The following is a 15,644-nucleotide window of genomic DNA, read 5'->3' on the forward strand; positions in this document are numbered from 1 at the left end:
GTGCCTTCTCCTCGTCCTTCTCTCTCTGCTCTGTTTCAGGTGTCGTGAAGCTGATGATGTCAGTTCCTGATCTGTGGTTCACGTCTCAACTAGTCTGGGACACTCTGATGTTCTATCTCTCTATCCTGTTCTGTTGGTCCTTCTCTCCACTAACCCCAACCAGTCCACGCAGATGGCTGCCACCTCTGAACCTGGTTCTAACGGAGATTTCTTCCTGTTAAAAGGGAGTTGTTTCTTCCCACAGTCACTAAATGCTTGTTCATGTGGATCTTGTTGGGATTTTTCTTTCTTATTATGAATTTTATATTTTGATAAGCGCATTGAGATGACTTTGTTGTAAATTGTGCTATACAAATAAATTTGAATTTTAACCTCTTTTCACTATATTTCATGCTTTTTTTTTACCCATTTACCACATTCACGATTTGTCATACCCCTTATTTAACAATTGTTCCAATATTGACACTTTGAGCCCATTTTAACACTTTTTCTGTCCGTTATTGCCCACTCTAATTTGCACCTTTTAACCAATTTCTGTGGTTTTTAAAATCCCAATTTCACCACCTATTCCATACTTTTTGCTCACTTTTAACCCATTTATATTTCTGTTGTTGTTGTTACTGATACAACTTTTATTTTTCTATCATTCCATCCATGTTTGTTCATGTTTCAGTTCTTTATTTCCAATGTTTAACTTTCTTTTTATTTCATTCTTTGCTGATGTAACAACATCAAACTGTGGGTGGATAAAGGTACATCTTATATCTTTAGATTATTTTAAAGAAAACAGAATAAAATAACAACATGTTGGGTTCATGTTGGGACAATGATGTGACTGAAATCCAAAGTAGCTGAAATGTTCTGTTTTTCTGTATTTACATCCATTTCTTTCCACTGATAGTTCACTGGAGTCCCTGAAGGGATGTGTGTGTGTGCGTGTGCGTGTGCGTGTGTGTGTGTGTGTGTGTGTGTGTGTGTGTGTGTCTGTAGCGATGGAGCTCAGATGGATTTTCATCATTAAGAATTATTAGATTAAAAAACCTTTTTGGGTGTTTTTGTTTCTCCCCTGCAGCTCTATCTCTCTTTCTCCGTTTCTCCATTACCATTAAAAGTGAAATGACTTCCCGAAAGCTGCTAGTGAAAGGTGTGCAAACAAACTAAAAGCCCCATCATTAGTAATAACTGACAGCAGTGAGCCGCTTGGTTCGTTACAAATGTCTTTTTAATTATTCCAAAGGCTTCACAGTAAACAACACAAAGGAAATGAGTTCCCAAACAACACATTTCACACTGAGTCAAAACAAAATGTGTCCAAATATATGAAATGTGATTTTTTTTTCAGGAAATTTACTTTCATCTCCTGACTGTCAACTGCCAGTCTTCTTCAGAGGCATCTGCTGCTTGCTTTGATGTGTCCACGACTTCCACGTAATAATTTCAGCAAGTTCATTTTGTCTTCTTTTTGAATATGTTAGGGTTTCATCTATTCAAATTGTTGTTTTTAAGTAAATTAACTTTGATCTCCTGACATGTTTTCAATGTCAACTGCCAGTCTTCTTCAGAGGCATCTGCTGCTTGCTTTGATGTGTCCACGACTTCCACGTAATAATTTCAGCAAGTTCATTTTGTCTTCTTTTTGAATATGTTAGGGTTTCATCTATTCAAATTGTTGTTTTTAAGTAAATTAACTTTGATCTCCTGACATGTTTTCAATGTCAACTGCCAGTCTTCTTTAGAGGCATCTGCTGAACTCTTTGATGTACTAGACTTCCACGTAATAATTCCAACAAGTTCTTTTTGAGTACTATGTCAAGGTTTTATTTATTCAGATAACTTTTTGTGAGGAAATTTGCTTTGATCACGACACGTTTCGACTGTGTCAACTGCCAGTCTTCTTGAGAGGTGTCTGCTGATTGTTTTGATGTGTCCATGACTTCCGCTTAAAATTTGTGTGTGAAAACCGCCTCCCATGGGATTCATTATCATTAAATAGAGACGAAACATCAACATTTGAACCGTGGCTCGTGACTCACAGGGGGAGATTCTTCGTACTTCTCTTTAACGTCTGTTAAAGCTTTACTACATTTTCTTCTCCACTTTTCTACCTTTTGTGTAACTTCTCGCATCTTCACCCAGCCACGGCGCCATGGAGGCCCACACAAGGGGCTGTTCATCCAATAACAAGGACACTAAAGCCCCGCCCACAGGCTGCATTGTCACCAGGAGGTCGGTGTCCTCATGCTGCGTTCAATGCAACTCAGAACTCTGGTTTAATATCGACCGCGGGTCGGAGGTCCTACACGGTAAAGTCAAACTTCCTTTAAAAAGAATTAGTTTAATATCTCATAAAAAGAATGGCACTGTGCAGAACTACATGTCAGTGGTAAAACAGTGATTAAACACATTTTATAAACAAAAAACTTTAGAAAATAATACATATTCACTATGTTCACAAATTACTTACCGCTGTTGTGGAACACAGGAATGCAGGCTTTATTTATGATTTTAAAATGCATTTAAAAAGTTGTTGTTTTTTTTTTGTTTACTTGAGCCCGGTTGTGTTTTTAAAGCCTTACATGAATTACTTTTAATGTCTGGTTGCTGAAATATGCAAAATAATGTTGCCTTGCTTTGTTGGGCAAATATAAAAATGCTATTCTGAATAATCATAGCTTTAATCACACACACATTATTGCTTTTATTGTAATTTCTCAGAATTTCAAATGAAGCAGTGTTCAAAGTGGCCTTGAACGCAACATCAGATGCAGAAAAGCGCATAAACAGAGATGAGGGAGGGTTTACTTATTTTAACTGGCCCATCCAGTTTTCTGGGGGCCCACCCACAATCAAAATCCTGGTGCCGCAACTACCCTCGTTTGGTTCTTTTAAACATCTTCCTCCACCTCCTCATCAAACTCCGCCTCCTCCTCGGCCGTGGCGTCCTGGTACTGCTGGTACTCTGACACCAGGTCGTTCATGTTGCTCTCGGCCTCGGTGAACTCCATCTCGTCCATGCCCTCGCCCGTGTACCAGTGCAGGAAGGCTTTACGGCGGAACATGGCGGTGAACTGCTCGGAGATGCGTTTGAACAGCTCCTGGATGGCGGTGCTGTTGCCAATAAAGGTGACGGCCATCTTCAGGCCGCGGGGCGGAATGTCGCACACGGCCGTCTTCACGTTGTTGGGGATCCATTCCACGAAGTAGCTGCTGTTCTTGTTCTGGATGTTCAGCATCTGCTCGTCCACCTCCTTCATGGACATGCGGCCCCTGAATACGGCGGCCACCGTCAGGTAGCGGCCGTGCCGAGGGTCGCACGCCGCCATCATGTTTTGGCGTCGAACACCTGCTGGGTGAGCTCGGGCACAGTGAGGGCGCGGTACTGCTGGTTGCCCCGGCTCGTCAGCGGGGCGAAGCCTGGCATGAAGAAGTGCAGACGAGGAAAGGGAACCATGTTGACTGCCAGCTTCCTCAGGTCGGCGTTGAGCTGGCCGGGGAAACGCAGGCAGGTGGTGACGCCGCTCATGGTGGCTGAGACCAGGTGGTTCAGGTCGCCGTAGGTGGGCGTGGTGAGTTTCAGGGTGCGGAAGCAGATGTCGTACAAGGCTTCGTTATCGATGCAGTACGTCTCGTCTGTGTTCTCCACTAGCTGGTGGACAGACAGCGTGGCGTTGTAGGGCTCCACCACCATGTCTGACACCTGAGGACGCACAAGCTCAGTTCAATTCCCTTCATTTCGAGGGATCCTACACAAAATGTACTTATTAGGAGATTTGAGCAAAAACAAAACGCATGAATACGCACAATATTTCTTTTAAAAATGGAACTACTTTACAGTTTTAGAACCTGTGTTCCGGCCTCTTTAAATCCCGTTATTGATGACGTCACACGGCCCCACTGCCTGTAAACATCCCATTGTTTTCTATTGGAGTGAAACATTCAGCCTGATTTTTAAATAATTTAGCAGCATTTTCAGTCAAAATGACAACTTGTGCTGCTTTTGGTTCCTTAAAAAAAAAAAATCAGAAAAAGTTAAAGTTGTTGATGTAAAACCTATTTTGTTTAAGGAAAGAGGATAAAAATTGTTGTGACCTAAAACAAAATCTGACTGCAAGGGGCGACAGTTCCAACTCTGCGGTTTGGTAGTAGACAATGAAGCAGAGAAGACGAGCTCTCCGAAGTGGTCTTTCCTCTCCTTTTAACAGTGCGCTGACACGCTCTGGTGGCTGAAGTTAGCGAGTAAATCACAGACTGAAATGGAAAAAAAAGTCTCTGGAGTTGCCAGAAATTTGTGATATAAAAATGAAGTCACGACCCACAAAAGGTTGGGAACCACTGTTCTGTCTAGCCGTCTTTGATTTAAATTAGAGCACAGGTGTTACAGATCAACTCGTGAACATGGTACGTTGTGACTGGTTTCTGACGACAGATGCTGCAAGAACTGAACAAAAGATTCATATTAAAATAAACAGTGAGTGACAGCTTTAGTTCATCACTTGTTGCTGCTGTTTCACGAGTTAAACCGATACACCCACATATAACCTGTTGTTATTAAAGCTCAGGTAAAGTCACATGATCTGACCTGTTCTAACAGTAAATCAACAGGATCAACTCTGATCTCCGTTCTGGTGGCGTATGTGGAAGCCTAGAACGCGGTACCTTGGGGGAGGGAACCACACTGAAGGTGTTCATGATGCGGTCCGGGTACTCCTCCCTGATCTTGCTGATGAGCAGCAAGATCATGCCACCATGCCAGAGCCGGTCCCTCCTCCCAGGGAGTGCGTGAGCTGGAATCCCTGCAGACACTCGCAGCTCTCCGCCTCCTTCCGCACCACGTCCAGGACCGAGTCCACCAGTTCAGCACCCTCTGTGTAGTGACCTTTGGCCCAGTTGTTTCCAGCTCCGCTTTGACCTGAGCACACGTTACATAGATATAGAATATGTCAAAAAGATGTTCACTTCTGGAAGAAAGCATGAACGTTTGTACATGGTGGTTATTGAGTATACTAAATCCATTTTTAATGGGATCCACACAAGCAAACTAACAGTTCCCACTCAAAATCAAGAAATCCAAGATGGCCACCATACATATTAAATATTTTGTCAAAGCTTTTGTTCTATTTGACATAGATCGGTGGTGTCAAAGTCATTTTAGTTCAGGGGCCAAATGCGGAGCATTTTGATCTCTAGTGGGCCACAGATTTTGTGCTGGAAAATTAGTAAATTTGACATTATTGTGCCCTCGTTTGCACTTGTACCTATATAAAATACAAAATATGTAAGAAACAGACAATATCCAAGCAATATCAGTCCCTACAGGATCTTCACTTAAAATTTCTTAGATTTGTGACCAGATTCTATTTAATTAAGGAAAATATTATGTAATAATGTGAGGAAAATTAAAGATTTTTGTAAGAATTTTGAGTTATTTTCAACAGTTTAACATTAAAAACAATTGCAACCTCTGCCAATATTGTTGAGTTTCATTTATACAATCATTCATGTTTTCTTTGTCATTCTCCTGCAGGCTGAATTGGGATGCTCCAATGGCCCCTGGGATGGCCCCGAGCCTTGAATTTGCCACGAGGCATTGAAGTTTGATCTCCGTGGCAAATTATAGGTTTTCAAGGGTCAAGGAATTAAACAATATGTCTTATAATAGCGTAAATTGTGCTCAGAGCAAGATATAAGATGGTCACCACAACACTTTACACATGGAAAAGGGTGAAATTGTGATTTCTTTGCAGCCATAACTGTGTATGACAAAGATGCCTTTTAAAAGAGTGAACGATTTGATTTAAATCCCCATCAAAACATAAATTAATATATCTATTTTCATTTATTTCTCAGGAAGATTATATCCATTGTGATTCTGGTTTATTTTGGAGCACTTGCCAACATGTACATTGATTAAACTGAAACATTGTAGATATCTGATCAATATTTAAATGGAACTGCAATGAATAAAGCTTTTATTTTGTAGGAAAACCCTTTAAATAGAATAAGACTCATAGCCCCGAAGCATTATGTTCATCCAATAACTTCACAGTAAGATAACTGAATAATCCCATTTTATTTTTTTAAAGTATTTTCAAAGACTCATCAGTGATAACTGGTTCTTACCAAAAACAAAGTTATCTGGTCTGAAGATTTGTCCGAACGGTCCAGAGCGCACTGAGTCCATGGTACCTGGTTCCAGGTCCACTAGAACAGCCCTGGACATATTTACCTCCTCCACACAAACACACAAAATATAATCAATACAGTTGACCTGTGAACAAAAACATCAGAATAAACCACAGTAAAAAAAAACAGCCAACCTTTACCCATTGTATTTTCATTTTAATTCAAGCTAACATAAGCTAAGCTAATATAAAATATGCTATGCTATGCTATGCTATGCTATGCTATGCTATGCTATGCTATGCTATGCTAAATTAAGAGAAACTTAGATAGCATATGCTATGCTATGCTATGCTATGCTATGCTATGCTAAAATAAACTAAGATAAAATAAGCTATAGTATGCTTAGCTAAAATAAGCAAAGTCCTCCAATGGGGAGGTTTCATTACTTTAAGGTTCAACTTTTGAAAGTGTTAATTTGTTGTACTTGATTCACAGATTAGATGTAATTTGGTTCACACGAGATCCTCCAACAGATAAACACCCCCTCAAAAAAAAAAAAAACAATATTCATGTAACAAAAACATGAGCACCTTTAATTATTCTGAGATTTAATCCCATTATTTTATATATTATCTGTGGGGCGTTCCCGCACCATACGCAACAGTTTGGTGTTTCTGATTCCTCTGCTGTCTTAGCTATGAATTAGGAATATATAAATGACGTTTTACTTGAAAACTGATTTTAACCTGATGTTTCTGTAATAAAATCAGATTAAATAAAACATTTGTAATGGAGTCATCATTGCACACTTTTATTTTCTGTTTAAATATTTGATGTTAACTTCTTTAATGTAGCTCTTGTAATGGGTGATGCTAAATGTTAGGTGTCGTATTGTAACATGATCAATAAATGAGAGAAATGTTGCCAACATTTAATTCATTGGATTCAAAAATCGCTTTTTTCATGTAGTGAGCAAAAGGAAAACATGCATCTATTGCACATTTGAATAATTTAGTTTACACACATTACTTTGACTTCCATTAAAATGCACAAAGTGTGTAGTTTATATACATGTTTATATTTATCATAACTGCATATTTTTTCTACAATCTGTTCACCACTGTTGCTGCAGTGAGCCCGATTCTCCACAGGAGGGCAGTCTTCTTTAGGTTATGTCCACTTTTTGTCCTGCCTGGGAAGAGACTGTTTACTATTTAATTTAATGTCTTTTTTTAAGTTCAATTTTAACTGAATTTCTGCCTTTTGCTTCTATTTCACAATAAAAACACAGAAAATATATAATTATGACATAGGGCCACGTGTGGACCTCTGTTTAATTTCATGCAGCCCCCAAAGTGAACACACAGAATTACAGAAAAATAACTAAAGGTATGGTAAAAACACACAAAAGTACAAAAAAGCACACAAACTACGAAAATTACAGAAAAATATTCAAAACAACAAGAAAAATACACAAAACTACTCCAAAAACACACAAGATGATTAGAAAATACAGAAAAATATACGAAACGACAACAAAAACACACAAATTTACTCCAAAAATACACAAATTTACTCCAAAAATACATAAAATGATTAGAAAATACAGAAATATGTACAAAATGACAAATACACAAAATATTTAGAAAGAGAACAAAAAATAACACAAATTTACTCCAAAACCACACAAATAAATTCTAAAATACAGAAAAATATTTTTTAAAAAAAAACAAAAATACACAAAATGACTTTGAAAACACAAGAGACAACGACAAAAAATACAGAAAAAAATATTCAAAACAACAACAAAGACAATTGTAAAATATACAAAATGACCAAAATACACAAAATTACTTTGAAAATATGAGAGACGATGACAAAAAATAAAGAAAAGAATATTTAAAACTACAACAAAAATACAACAAATTACTCCAAAAACACATTTAAAATACAGAAAAATATACAAAACGTCAACAAAAATACACAAATTTACTCCAAAAATATATAAAATGGTTCAAAAATACAGAAATATATACAAAAGGACAAATACACAAAATACAAAATACAGAAAAATATTCAGAACAAGAACAAAAATACAGAGATTCTAAAATACAAAAAAATATTAAAAAAATAACAAAAATACACAAAATTACTTTGAAAACACACAAGACGACTTAAAAAAAATACAGATTTTTTTTAAAAATTGACAAAAATACAGAAAAATAGTATTGGAGAAGAGATTGGGACGGCATAAATAAATATCTTTCAAAATAAAAGGCACAGGATTTATTTTATTTTTTTTTTGACTATGATCCTCTTGAACTCAGTTTGTAACTCTTAATTAGAAACACTGATGTGGTGTATGCTGTGTATCTAAAGAACCAGTGTGAGGTGGATAAAGTTACCAGAGGCTTCATTGTAATAAACACTGATCCTGTCCAGCTGAAGGTCGCTGTCTCCATGATACGTTCCTGTTGGGTCGATGCCGTGCTCGTCACTGATCACCTCCCAGAACTGAAAAAATAAAGTTCAGTTACGTCAGTGTACAGAGATGTTAGAAAAAGGGAATAAACGTGTATATTTATTTACCCTCAACCCTTCTTCCTTACTAAAGCAAAGTTTCCATTTTTTAAGCTTCCTTATGAAGATTTATTTATTCACAGAAGCAGAAATTATATTGAATTAATTTGTAGTAAAATAAGAAACAATAAAAATAAATAAAATAAAAAACAGAAGGCAACGCACAGAACACCCAAAAGACAACCGAAAAATAGTGTATTGGAGATAAAATATGACAATACAATAATAGAGGCTATATATAAACTTAGATATAAATAGAAAATATAAATAGTTATATAAAAAGGATAAATAATATAGATATATTCTTATACTATAAGGAGAGACGCCTTAGACTGTTTAGTTGTACAGTCCGACAGCAGTAGGGATGAAAATAATAAATAAATAGCATCATATTAACGTGATCATGTGACAGTCAAACACCCAAGCCTGTACATTGTTAAAAAAAAAGGAAAACTGTAATTTTTAAAAATTTATTTTAATCAATTTAATTCTTTACCTGTCCCACGCCCTCATACCCTCACGCCACAGAGAAACACTTGTCATACGAAATTTTTAAATTGTGACATTTGAAACACATGAACCACCAAATGATGACGTTTCTCATCAGAAAATCTCCTCCCAAAGATGGACCTGTGTGCGGATTACGCGTGCGTGTGTGTGTGTGTGTGTGTGTGTGTGTGTGTGTGTGTGTGTGTGTGTGTGTGTGTGTGTGTGTGTGTGTGTGTGTGTGTGTGTGTGTGTGTGTGTGTGTGTGTGTGTGTGGCGGTCACAAGGATCACATTAACACGCGTACAACAGTCATCATGTGGATCACACGCTCATGGCTGCAGGCGACCGTGGCTCAGGTGGTAGTGGGTCGTCTTCTGATCGAGTGGTTGGGGGTTCGATCCCAGTACCTGACTATGTGTCGAAGTGTCCTTGGGCAAGACACTGAACCCTAAGTTGCTCCCAGTGGTCGACTAGCGCCTTGCATGGCAGTCCTGTCCCACTGGTGTGTGAATGTGAGAGTGATTGGGTGAATGAGCTGATATGTAAAGCGCTTTGAGACTGTTTCAGTGTGGGGATAAAGCGCTATATAAAATCAAGTCCATTTTTAGTTATCAGTTACTTGAGGGATTCTCAACCTTGGGGTCAGGACCACACTTGGGGTCGCGAAACACTGGGAGGGGGTCGCCAGATGCTTTAAAAAAAACTAAGAATTTTTTTAACAATTTGATCCCATTTTTGCTTATTTTTTTACCTTTTTCTGCAACAACACCAAACTTGCCAGAGTTTAATTTATTTTCATCACTTTTTCTTGCTATATTTTCTGCTCCTTTTTGCATTTTTGCTACATTACTCCCATTTCTGACACTTCTCTGTCACATTTCAAAACCTTTTCTGCACATTTTTTCCACTTTTAAGACATTTTCGACACTTATAAACCCTTTCGTCACATATGTTGACCCATTATTGTCACTTTTAACCTCTTTTCACCATATTTCATGCTTATTTTTGCCAATTTAACCACAATTCCAATTTTTCACTGAAACTAATTGTTTCAATATTGACCATTTTTCCGCTTTTTCTGTCCATTTTTGGCCACTCTCATTTGCAGCTTTTAACTAATTTCTGTAGTTTTTAAAATCCCATTTCACCATCTTTTCCACCACTTTTTTCACTTTTAACCCATTTTATTTCTGATTAAAACAAGGATTTACATCTTTAACATGACTTTATACTGTGGCGCAAATAATAATAATAAACATTGTGGATAGCAGTGGATATTATTCAGATAAATAAATATTGTTATCACAGATTCATAGAACAATAAACCATCATTATGCTCATCATATTCATGGTGGAGCAGTGCAGGATGTTCTGACAGACCTACATGTTGGCTGGTGACGTGTTGACGTGGTGACGTATCGATCATTTCCTGTTTACGCTCTACCGCTGCTTGCAGCGCTCTACTACTGTGTTCTGCTAACGCTAATCAAACTTGTTGTCATTGATATTTTAGCCTTGAAAACACTTGTTTTAATTTTTTACCGTACAGTTAAACGTACGAAGGTTAAGTAAAAAGCAATCTCGCCTCTTATAGGCAGTGTAATCTCCTTTAAACGTCCTTTTGTCCTTAGCTTAGCTTAGCTTAAATTTAGCACCTATGGCTTCTCTCTCCTGCCCGGTGTGTCAGATGTTTAGTTACTCCTCGTCCTCCTTTAGGGACAATGGTAGTGGCATAAAGTGTAGCGTACTGTTAATATGGAGGCGAGGATCAACAATCTGGAGAAGCGGTTCCGCACCCCTGATACCAAAATCGAAGCTAGCAAGCAGGACCTAGCCGGTGCCGTGGGATCCTCAGTGTGGAGTCTACAGAGTCTCAACAACTCTATCTCCACCCTTTCCTCTGCACACACCCAACACAGCATAACGTGGATGGCTGTTCATCATAGGAATGGGATCCACACAAGGTTCCTGCTGCTTAACAGAAGGTTTTCCTTGCCGCCATGATGAATTCATGTTGGGTGTGGGATACATATGTATGTGTATATACGTATATATGCATATGTGTGTATCCATAAAATGAAGAGTCCGTCCTTAAGACTGCTCTACTGTAAAGTGTCTTGAGATACCATTGGTTATGATTTTGCGCTATACAAATAAAAGATTGATTGATTGATTGATTGAAGTGTCTGATGCGTCACTCAACGTTTTAAGGCCAAGCTTGATAACTGGATGGAATGAGGGTATTTCATTATCCTCCTTTCCTTTATTATACTTTATTACAGCCCGATGGATAAAAATGTCCAACAGGAACATATTTACTCCTGACTAATCTTTGAATCCAAGGTGAAAAAAAAAAAAGAGTTTTTCTCACTGACCTTTGATGATTCACTGACCCACTCGGGACGACTCCCCAAAATCTGTTTGTCCATTTTGTCCCGTCGGTTTGGTATCACCTAAACAACAAACAATGATAATGAAGATAGTGTCCTTATCACTTCTTTGCATATTTCATTCTTCAACAGATCCCCACAGACAGTGGTAACAAACTCTGTATTTTCCGAACAGCACCTAAGTCTGCTTTGATAATGATACCTCTTCTCTTAATGCAAATATCTGAAAAATTATATATTCACTGATTTACTGAATGGATGAAGGAAAAAAGTTGATTATTGGCAAGGAAAATACTAGAAGGCATATTTGTCGTGAACTACTGCAATATTTTTATTTAATAAGAGAGTAACGCCTCCCATTTACTGTTCTTCAGACTGATGAAAGACAAATATTTAATACAAAAAAAACAACAATTGTTACAAAAGTATTTTAATATAAATGCTGGTTGAACTGCAATGCTGATCTTTGTGGAACTATTTCCTAAAAAATTAACAAATCACTTTGAAGGTAGCATCATTGTATTATCTCGTCAGTATGCTCCTAATCATAGGAAAAGGTAAAAATGCATAATAAACACAGACAAAATGTATAGAATGACACTTCAAAAGCTTCAATTAAAATGTCAGTATAGAAGCAGGTATATTAAGCTTTAACATTAAGAAAATGTACAGGATTTGGTCATTTTTAAACAATTAAACATGATTTACATGATTTTATTCATCAAACCATTCAATAATAATAATAATAAAAAGTATGATTCAAAACAAATAATGAAAATAATTTTCAATTTACAAAAATAAAACTTGGTGAAAACGGTTTGTTTTTACAGGTTTTGTCTGTATTTGTAGGAGGAAACGAATGTGTGATGCTTTCAGAATTTTTTTTTTTTTTTACTTGAGTTATTTATAATTAGGTTAAATTCATTCACCTGAAATTTTTGGTGTTGATTTCACAACTACTAGTTTATGTACGACAAACTTGGCATAGTCTTATAATATACTATCTTTTTTATTTTGTAAACTCAATGTAATCATGTGTTTTGAAATAACCTGAACAGATGGGATTTTATTTTTAACCCAAAGCTAATGATAGCGAATGAATCATCATATTGTTCATGATTTTGATATTTTAGAATTAGAGGAAATACGTTGTTTTCTGGTGTTCTGTTGCTCTTTAGAGACATATTATTGTCCCATATGGTTTCTATTTGGTTTACCTGGGAATACAAAGTCAGTAAAACAGCTTTTAGCGGAATAAAAACACAAATTACATTTATGTCTAAAGAACAGCTGCTTACCTCTCAGTGAGCAGCATCTCCTGTTAGCACACAACACCAAGCCTCCGCATGTATCACCTCTGAATAACAATAAAGTATCATCTTTAATCTCCGACACTGTAGAATAATAACCCTATAAAATCACATATACACCATTCTGCTACGGTGACATTACAAAGCTATTATTCAGTCTGAAAAACCTTGTAAACAGCGTTAGCATGTCACGTCCCACCGGCCGGAATATTTAGAACAAATGCACCTCCGTTTCCTTTTTTCAAAATAAAGTTCCTAGCATTGACAGGAAGCGCCACAGGCTGTCCAGAACGCTGTAAATGTATGTTTATGCAAAAAACCATGTTAAAAAAAATGAACCTCACTCAAACATGATGGATATAGTTTTTCTGGATTTTATTGTAAAATATATGAAATACCTTGTTTCTTTTATTCTGAAGTCCTCGCGGTTGTGCTTTTATTTTGTTTTTACAAAAACATAATCACATGCAAAAAATTACACACTGTACTTATATTATACATTCCAGGAGGAAAACAAAGAATAATATGCAACACAATGTATGATTATTTAAAAATAAAATAAAATAAATGACAACCGACATGGAGTAATGATTGAAATATTTCTAGGCTGCGTCCGAATATTCCCTCCTATCTCCTTTCCTATCCACTTTCCTAGGAGAGGAGTTAGGAAAAGGTGGTCACTTTAGTTTTGACGATCAGAGACTTCCACTAAGTGACGTAATAATCCTACGGCCGCACTTCCTTTCCTCAGAAAATTCAAACGAACTTTTATCATGGCCACCACTTATACACTTCCGGGGATTAAAGAACAGTGATTGGTCGCAATCATCTTGGTTATTTACAAATGACTCGCAACTCTCGCTAAATGGGCGACAATTAACTGTAAACTCTCGGCCAATAGGCGAGCAGTAACCGTTAACTCTCGACCAATGAGCGGTCAGCATGAGACAAATGTCAGTTGGGCTTTCATCTTCTCAATATATAAACAAACTCTTAGGAATAGATGTTAGTGTTCACAATCTGGAGACAGATCGCCAACACATCTCTATCACAGACACATTTAAAGACGTTTTTAACGCAGCTTCAGGATAGTTTGTTACATAATGGGCATTTTATCTTTCCTGGGTTTTAGCCGACTGGCTCGAAACATGGGCGACTGCCGTCGTAAGTGGAAGAAGAAGAAGCAGAAAGTCCGCTCCAGGAAAGAGACCTTCACTAAGGCTGAGACAGAGAGAGGGGCCCTGGAAGTCCCACTAAAACACGCCCCCAACCAGGTGGTGGTGGAGGTGGAGATCCACCCCAGACCGAAGGGCGAGACGGAGTGTGAGGAGCTGTCAGCGAAGGAGAGCCTGGTGACCGAGACCCCCACCGTGACGGTTCCTGACAATGGAGGACCCGTGGAGGACGTTTCCACCATTGAGCCGATTCCTCGGACACACAGCGGGAGGGAAAGTGCTGGCGTGTGTGACTCTGAATCTGTAAAGCCTGACTTTAAGGTTCCCGTGGAGCCAGAGCTCAAAGCTCAGCCCAACGCTCCACAGAACGACGGCACCGCTCGCCTCCACCACTTTGTCTCCAACATGGTCATCAAGCCTGTGTCCTGCGTTCACTGTGGAAGGAAGATCACGTTTTTAAAGCGGTCCATGAAGTGCAGTGACTGTAAAGTGGTGTCCCACCCACAATGTAGGGAGCGCTGCCCCCTGCCCTGCACCCCCAACCCCATTGGCTGCCCGCTTAAGATCGGAGAGGGGTGTGTGTATGACGTACTGGCTGATTACGCCCCTGACTCCTCCCCCAGTATTCCTCCTCTGGTGATTAGCTGCGTTAATGAGATTGAGCAGCGCGGCCTGTGTGAGGCCGGACTCTACCGTCTTTCCGGTTCCTACGTCCAAGTGAAAGACCTGAAGGAGGAGTTCCTCCTCACTAACATGGTTCCCGTCCTCAGTGAGGTGAAGAACATCAACACCGTGACGGGGCTCCTCAAGGACTTCCTAAGGAACCTGAAGGAGCCGCTGCTCACGTTCCGCCTGACCCAGGCCTTCATGGACGCAGCAGAGGTTTCTGATGAGGAGAACAGCTTCTCTCTGCTGTACCAGAGCATCAGTGACCTGCCCAAAGCCAACAGAGACACGCTGGCCTTCCTGGTTCTGCATCTGCAGCGAGTGGCTGAAAGCCTAGAAACCAGGATGGACATTCACAACCTGGCCCTTGTTTTTGGTCCGACAATCGTGGGCCACGCCGTCCCCAACCCAGACCTCATTACCATCATGTGGGACACCAACCGTCAGATCAAGGTGATGGAGCGCCTGCTGACCATGCCCAGTAATTACTGGGACCAGTTTGTGAAGGAGCAGCAGTGACAAAGTACCCCAGACTGTAGTCCGAAATATTTTAATTATTTTTTTTGAAAGGCTTAATTCTTATATGTACATATATATAGTTGTTTATAACATATTATATTATAGTTGTTTTATTTTGAAAAACCCAGCTGTTTGTATCTCTATTGCTTTTCTTTCTATATTGTTGTGCTTTTATTGTGATGGTTCATCAGCTCATGTGTTACTCAGTAGTTGAAGAACAGAACTTTTGACCATTTTCTTAAATGTTTGTGCTTTTATTAAATGTTTTAACGCCCACCACGTGGACAACTTTGAAATCCTTGTCTGTCTTTAATTTGTCATAGTTTGACGTGTTTGTACTTTGAGAAGTGTGTGTATTTATAAATATATATTGTTTAAATATGATGAGCACA

At 38.5% G+C, this 15,644-nt stretch overlaps 2 pseudogenes; one reads left to right on the forward strand and one right to left on the reverse strand.

The window, feature by feature from the left end:
* Positions 1-1,659: 1,659 nt before the first annotated feature.
* On the reverse strand, positions 1,660-13,126 carry LOC114471942 (tubulin beta chain-like; annotated as a pseudogene).
* Positions 13,127-13,907: 781 nt separating this feature from the next.
* On the forward strand, positions 13,908-15,257 carry LOC114471944 (rac GTPase-activating protein 1 pseudogene; annotated as a pseudogene).
* Positions 15,258-15,644: the final 387 nt, after the last annotated feature.

Source organism: Gouania willdenowi, chromosome 11 (genome assembly GCF_900634775.1).
Source record: "Gouania willdenowi chromosome 11, fGouWil2.1, whole genome shotgun sequence".
NCBI classification, from domain to species: Eukaryota; Metazoa; Chordata; class Actinopteri; order Blenniiformes; family Gobiesocidae; genus Gouania; species Gouania willdenowi.